The following is a 7,318-nucleotide window of genomic DNA, read 5'->3' as shown; positions in this document are numbered from 1 at the left end:
CCGCTAAAAAGAAGAAAAAACATCAATTCACGCATCAACACAAAATAGCCAATACTTTTACTAATCACACTTACCTGTCAATACACTCACAGATCAGCCTCTCCAGTACCTACCTCGCCACCAACCGCAACATTTTGTTGCAAGTTGGGCCCAATTTGGACGCCCCTCCGACAACGCTGCCGTCAACCGATGGCCGTGACGTCACGCCACCACCATCACAAAACAGCAGCGGCAATCCAACGACGAGGCCAGCCAATACAGACGACAATGGCCAGCGCTCCATCTCCATCTTCATCGACAGTGCATCCGGGGTGGCCGGACCAGCAGCCACTCGGATGCAGCCAATCCGCATTCATTTGCGTCCATCTTCACTGCGGCCATTTCCACTGGTCATCGCACCCCGATTGGCCGGACCAGTGTCAATCCCCATTTCTCCAGGCAGAAGCAACGTGGGCGGCCGGACCAGAGTCGCTCGCCAAACACCATCCACGCCAACTCCTGGATCCAGCCTCTGCCAATTCCGATGCCGCAGATGCGTTATCTGCAGCATCACATACACGTGCACATCCAGCGCTGAGGCGGATGCGCCCTGTGCCATCCACACTGCTCCAGACGACGACGATGATCCTCCAGTACCTGAAATAGAAAATAAATAGAATTAAATTAGTCTATAAATGTCATTAATGTTGCAATTTGTCCAAATACTCATCTCTTTGTTTGTATAAATGTACGCCAATAATTGCGAATGTCAAAATAGGGCTACCAGACTGTAATACTGATAGAATGTAAACATGTCTGTAGATGTTAATGTTAATGTAATGTTAATGTCAATTGCCCGCAAAAATTCAAAAGAACATTATTGTTGTTAGTTAAGCTTAAATGTAAATTGCCGAAGTTATGGCAATAAGAAAAGCTGGAAATAAACTCCGCCAGTAGCAAAGCTGGCGGGCGAGTGTGCGCATCGTAGGCGTGCACGCGCATCTAATTACATCGAAAAAAAAAAAAAAAAAAAGTGACTTGTGTTTTTTGTTGTTTTATGTGGAACTTTAAATGTAATAAAATACATGTTTAAACCGGGATTAAATTAAATGAAAACTAAATAAACAATATGTGCCAAATAATTGCAAATAATGCAATATAATCATCTGTAACCGTGCCGTAATAGTGAAGCCAATAAACCCAACTGAGGAAAGAGGAAAAGCAAGCTACTGAGTACCTGGACCAGGCCACCAAATGGACGCACTTGCTCCAAATCTGACGACCAACAAAATGGATGTTATGGATGCTACGGACAACTCGGCAAGAGCCGAAGCGGGTGGTGAGTGCGTTACTCAAAATAGTGCTACCGATATAATGAACAGGCCCCTGGGAGGGAACCCCTCCGCAAATGCTTCCCTCTTCGAACCAATGTTCGACTCAGAGGGGGATGCGGATCTGGCTGAGTTGGAGACGGACTCGCCAGAGAGTACCCTGAGCTCCTTGGGAGCTACGGTGCTGGAGTTCGAGCGTCGTTTCGTGGACAGGGGTTTATATGTTAGAAAATACCCGCCAATCCCACCAAAAACAGACGCCAACATACAAGAAAAACCGCCATCAAATACACGTACAAACACGCAGACAAAAATAGTTCCCAGCGAAAGTGCAACGGGTTCCCAAAATAGCGGCGCTTTCGCTCTTACCAAAGAGCATTTAAGTGCACATAAACATAACAAGAACAAATGTTATGCCCATATGTTTTCGCGCCAAAACATTAGCGAAAACAAAAACAATCAAACAACTCACACAAGCATCAGAGAGAGCGACGCTTGCGCTCTCTCGGCAGCCGATCCCTCGGCGCACAATCAAAACGGAGGCTCGTCACATCAAGCCCCAAAGCGTTTGCCGCCAAACATGCACTCACACACTTATGACAAAAAGAGAGATGCTTGCTCTCTCCCGCCGAACCAAAACACAAACACATACAAGAACGAAGCTAGCCTGACCTACGCCAATAACAAAACAAAGACAAACACACTGACTTATGCCGAAACTGTAAACGGCACACAGAAAAACAATGACCAGCAACAGCAACAAAGTTTGACGACAGCTGAACGCAATAATTCTAGCAGAAGCAGAAAATGCTTGCTGCCCACTCTGACTCAGGCGGACGAGCATAATACTCAGACAAGGCCTAGTACCAGAACACAACTGGTAAAGGAATGGCTAATTAGCGTTCCCCCGCTACTGGCCAATGAAATGCCCTCGCCCCTGCCCCTTACCCCTATAGCAAAGGATAAATTGACTACAAATTCGTTTCGCTCGCCGCTCAAAAGAAGATGCGCGGCGATCGAAACGGATACAGATGACGATGACTTCACCTGCCTCACTCTGGACACGCCCATGTTCAAGAGCCAATTCGCGAAAAGGCTGCATCATGAGACCCGGCAGATGGAGTCAGATGCTGGGCAAATACGCACACCGTCAAATAGTGTGGTTCCGGTTCCGGAGGTCCAACATAGGGAGCCCCAAAGGATAGAGGCTGAAAGCCAACAGATGGAGACGGACAACCATCAGCCGCAACATCAGCCAGACATTAGTATAAATATAACGCCCGTCCAACCGTCATTACGCAGCACCAAGGTCCCAACAATCTTCCTGCCCCTGGTGCCTGCAATTGTACCCCTGATTAACAAATTGACAACAAATCCGAACGTGGGGAAATTCACGACGAAATCGATGGCCAACAGTGGACTTAGAGTCCACTGCGACGACATTATAACATACAACGCCATTCAGAACGCCCTAGCTGAAGATAGCACCCAACTACACACACACCAGCCGCGCAGCGAAAGGGGCTATCGTGTAATAGTGCGTCATTTACATCACACTACTCCCAGCAGCTGGATAACGGAGGAGCTGGAACGGCTCGGATACACTACCCGGTTTATCCGAGGACTCAAACATCGTTTTAATGGGAGGCCTCTAAATATTTTTGAGGTTGAAATTCAGCCCAAGGCGGATGGCGGCCATGAGGCAATTCTGGACATTAAAAACCTGGCCAATCAATGCGTCTCCATAGTGAGACAAGCCAAGCCACGCGACCCAGCTCAATGCCATCGGTGCCAGGAGTTTGGGCACACAAAAAACTACTGCAGACGGCCATACAAGTGCATGAAATGCGCAGGAGATCACCCCACAACAGCATGCAGGAAACCCAGGCAGGAGGATCCCAAATGCGCCAATTGTAGCGGCAAGCACGTGAGCTGCTACAAGGGTTGTCCCGCCTACAAAAAGGCCCGCAGCCATCTAAGGGCAAACCGGCTCATCGCTGAGCAGCAAAGGCAGCAGTACCAACAGCAACGCCAGCAGCCACAGCAGCCAACTGACCAACAACGCCCACAAACTCAACAGCCGAGTCGCCAATCCCAATCCCAGCAACAACAGCAGACAGCAAACACAGGCACCAGAGGTAATGGCAGGCCTTCCTACAGCAGGGTGTTGCGGTCCGGGAATGCTGAGCAGCAGCAGCAGCCACGAGCGGCAGAACGGCAACAGCCGACGAGCAGTCGTCGTCCTTCCCAGCAACAACAGCCACATATACCCGCCCCCAAGCAGCAGCAGTCATCACAAAAGAAGCGGCCACAACACCAACAGCAACAGCAGCATTCAAGCGGCAGACAAGGGGCCAAAGCAGCACCAACACCAGCTGCAGCAGCAGCAGCAACGCCCAACACCCGCAGGCCCTTGTATAGCCGAGGTGCGCAAGCCAATCCGGCCGAAAATCATTTGGCCAAGTTCCAGCAAAAGCTAAGGGCAAGAGCAGCAGCAGCAACAAGAACAAAAACAGCAGCAGCGCGGACACAATTTGGGTCGGCAGCACCAGCAGCAGCACCAGCATCGCGGCCATCATTCCCAGCCACAGGCCAAGGGGCGCCAATGCCAGCGCGATCAACGGGTGCAGCCAACTCCAAAACGTTTCCAGACGCCGAGAAATCCCCAGCATCAGCAGCAGCCAGCCATCCAATGCGATGGCAAGTGTGTGGGACTCCTAAAAGAGTATGCAGTTAAAATAGAAAACTTGGAGAAACGACTTCAAGAACTTACCACATTAATTGCAAGCCTGACGGAGGCAAAGGGCAGTGGCTCAGCAGCGGCCAATCCTCCAACACAGACTCCAGCAGCAGCACCAGCAGCAGCACCAACACCTACAAGACCCGCCGCCAATACACAACCTGACGCCGCAGCCGTATCGGAGGACTCTGATATGGACTGCGAAGCACTCAGCGACGATGGCGACGACCAGTGGACGGACGACGATTCAGTTGACGACGAGATAGCGGATATCCTAGACGACTACGATAGCTACTACTCTGACTACTTTTGATGAGCCCAAAAGTCGGTCCTGAGGCAGCCTGACAATCCACCGCACAGGTCCAGAGCAGCCACTGAAATAATACAAAATGACGTCAATACACACATCAACACAATATGGACAAAACTCAAAATAATCACACGTACCTGCCACGCCTCCGACAGATCTGCCCCTCCAGCAGCTGCCCCGTCATCAACACCACACATCTGATGCCAATTGGACGACATTTTAGGATTTATTGACGACGCTCCTGACAATCCACCGCACAGGTCCAGAGCAGCCACTGTAAATAAACCAAAATGACGTCAATATACACATCAACACAAAATGGTCCAAACATACACAAAACATACGTACCTGCCACGCCTCCGATAGATCTGCCTCTCCAGCAGTTGCCACACCAAATTCACCATCCACTTTCTGCCAAATGGGCGAAATTTGAAGGCCCTATCGCGGTCGCCAACAACATCCAGTCCTCAGGCTGCCGCTAAAAGGAGTAAAAACATCAATTCACACATCAACACAAAATGGTCCAAACTCACTCAAAACATACGTACCTGCCACGCCTCCGATAGAGCTGCCTCTTCAGCAGTTGCCACACTAAATTCGACATCCAATTCCTGCAAAATGGGCGAAATTGAGGCCCCTATCGCCGTCGCCATCAACATCCAGACTGCCGCTAAAAAGAAGAAAAAACATCAATTCACGCATCAACACAAAATAGCCAATACTTTTACTAATCACACTTACCTGTCAATACACTCACAGATCAGCCTCTCCAGTACCTACCTCGCCACCAACCGCAACATTTTGTTGCAAGTTGGGCCCAATTTGGACGCCCCTCCGACAACGCTGCCGTCAACCGATGGCCGTGACGTCACGCCACCACCATCACAAAACAGCAGCGGCAATCCAACGACGAGGCCAGCCAATACAGACGACAATGGCCAGCGCTCCATCTCCATCTTCATCGACAGTGCATCCGGGGTGGCCGGACCAGCAGCCACTCGGATGCAGCCAATCCGCATTCATTTGCGTCCATCTCCACTGCGGCCATTTCCACTGGCCAACGCACCCTGATTGGCCGGACCAGTGTCAATCCCCATTTCTCCAGGTAGAAGCAACGTGGGCGGCCGGACCAGAGTCGCTCATCAAACCCCATCTCCATTCACGCCAACTCCTGGATCCAGCCTCTGCCAATTCTGATGCCGCAGATGCGCGATCTGCTGCATCACATACACGTGCACATCCAGCGCTGAGGCGGATGCGCCCTGTGCTATCCACACTGCTCCAGACGACGACGATGATCCTCCAGTACCTGAAATAGAAAATAAATAGAATTAAATTAGTCTATAAATGTCATTAATGTTGCAATTTGTCCAAATACTCATCTCTTTGTTTGTATAAATGTACGCCAATAATTGCGAATGTCAAAATAGGGCTACCAGACTGTAATACTGATAGAATGTAAACATGTCTGTAGATGTTAATGTTAATGTAATGTTAATGTCAATTGCCCGCAAAAATTCAAAAGAACATTATTGTTGTTAGTTAAGCTTAAATGTAAATTGCCGAAGTTATGGTAATAAGAAAAGCTGGAAATAAACTCCGCCAGTAGCAAAGCTGGCGGGCGAGTGTGCGCATCGTAGGCGTGCACGCGCATCTAATTACATCGAAAAAAAAAAAAAGTGACTTGTGTTTTTTGTTGTTTTATGTGGAACTTTAAATGTATTAAAATACATGTTTCAACCGGGACTAAATTAAATGGAAACTAAACAAACAATATGTGCCAAATAATTGCAAATAATGCAATATAATCATCTGTAACCGTGCCGTAATAGTGAAGCCAATAAACCCAACTGAGGAAAGAGGAAGGAAAAGCAAGCTACTGAGTACCTGGACCAGGCCACCAAATGGACGCACTTGCTCCAAATCTGACGACCAACAAAATGGATGTTATGGATGATATGGACAACTCGGCAAGAGCCGAAGCGGGTGGTGAGTGCGTTACTCAAAATAGTGCTACCGATATAATGACCAGGCCCCTGGGAGGGAACCCCTCCGCAAATGCTTCCCTCTTCGAACCAATGTTCGACTCAGAGGGGGATGCGGATCTGGCTGAGTTGGAGACGGACTCGCCAGAGAGTACCCTGAGCTCCTTGGGAGCTACGGTGCTGGAGTTCGAGCGTCGTTTCGTGGACAGGGGTATATATGTTAGAAAATACCCGCCAATCCCACCAAAAACAGACGCCAACATACAAGAAAAACCGCCATCAAATACACGTACAAACACGCAGACAAAAATAGCCCCAAGCGAAAGTGCAACGGGTTCCAAAAATAGCGGCGCTTTCGCACTAACAAAAGAGCATTTAAGTGCACATAAACAAAACAAGAACAAATGTTATGCCCATATGTTTTCGCGCCAAAACATTAGCGAAAACAAAAACAAGCAAACAACTCACACAAGCATCAGAGAGAGCGACGCTTGCGCTCTCTCGGCAGCCGAACCCTCGGCGCACAATCAAAACGGAGGCTCGTCACATCAAGCCCCAAAGCGTTTGCCGCCAAACATACACTCACACACTTATGACAAAAAGAGAGATGCTTGCTCTCTCCCGCCGAACCAAAACACAAACACATACAAGAACGAAGCTAGCCTGACCTACGCCAATAACAAAACACAAACAAACACATTGACTTATGCCGAAACTGTAAACGGCATAAAGAAAAACAATGACCAGCAACAGCAACAAAGTTTGACGACAGCTGAACGCAATAATACTAGCAGAAGCAGAAAATGCTACTGGCCAATGAAATGCCCTCGCCCCTGCCCCTTACCCCTATAGCAAAGGATAAATTGACTACAAATTCGTTTCGCTCGCCGCTCAAAAGAAGATGCGCGGCGATCGAAACGGATACAGATGACGATGACTTCACCTGCCTCACTCTGGACACGCCCATGTTCAA

The sequence above is a fragment of the Drosophila persimilis genome, unplaced genomic scaffold, assembly GCF_003286085.1.
Source record: "Drosophila persimilis strain 14011-0111.01,24,50 unplaced genomic scaffold, DperRS2 tig00000777-arrow-arrow-pilon, whole genome shotgun sequence".
NCBI lineage: Eukaryota > Metazoa > Arthropoda > Insecta > Diptera > Drosophilidae > Drosophila > Drosophila persimilis.
This window is presented reverse-complemented; position numbering follows the sequence as displayed.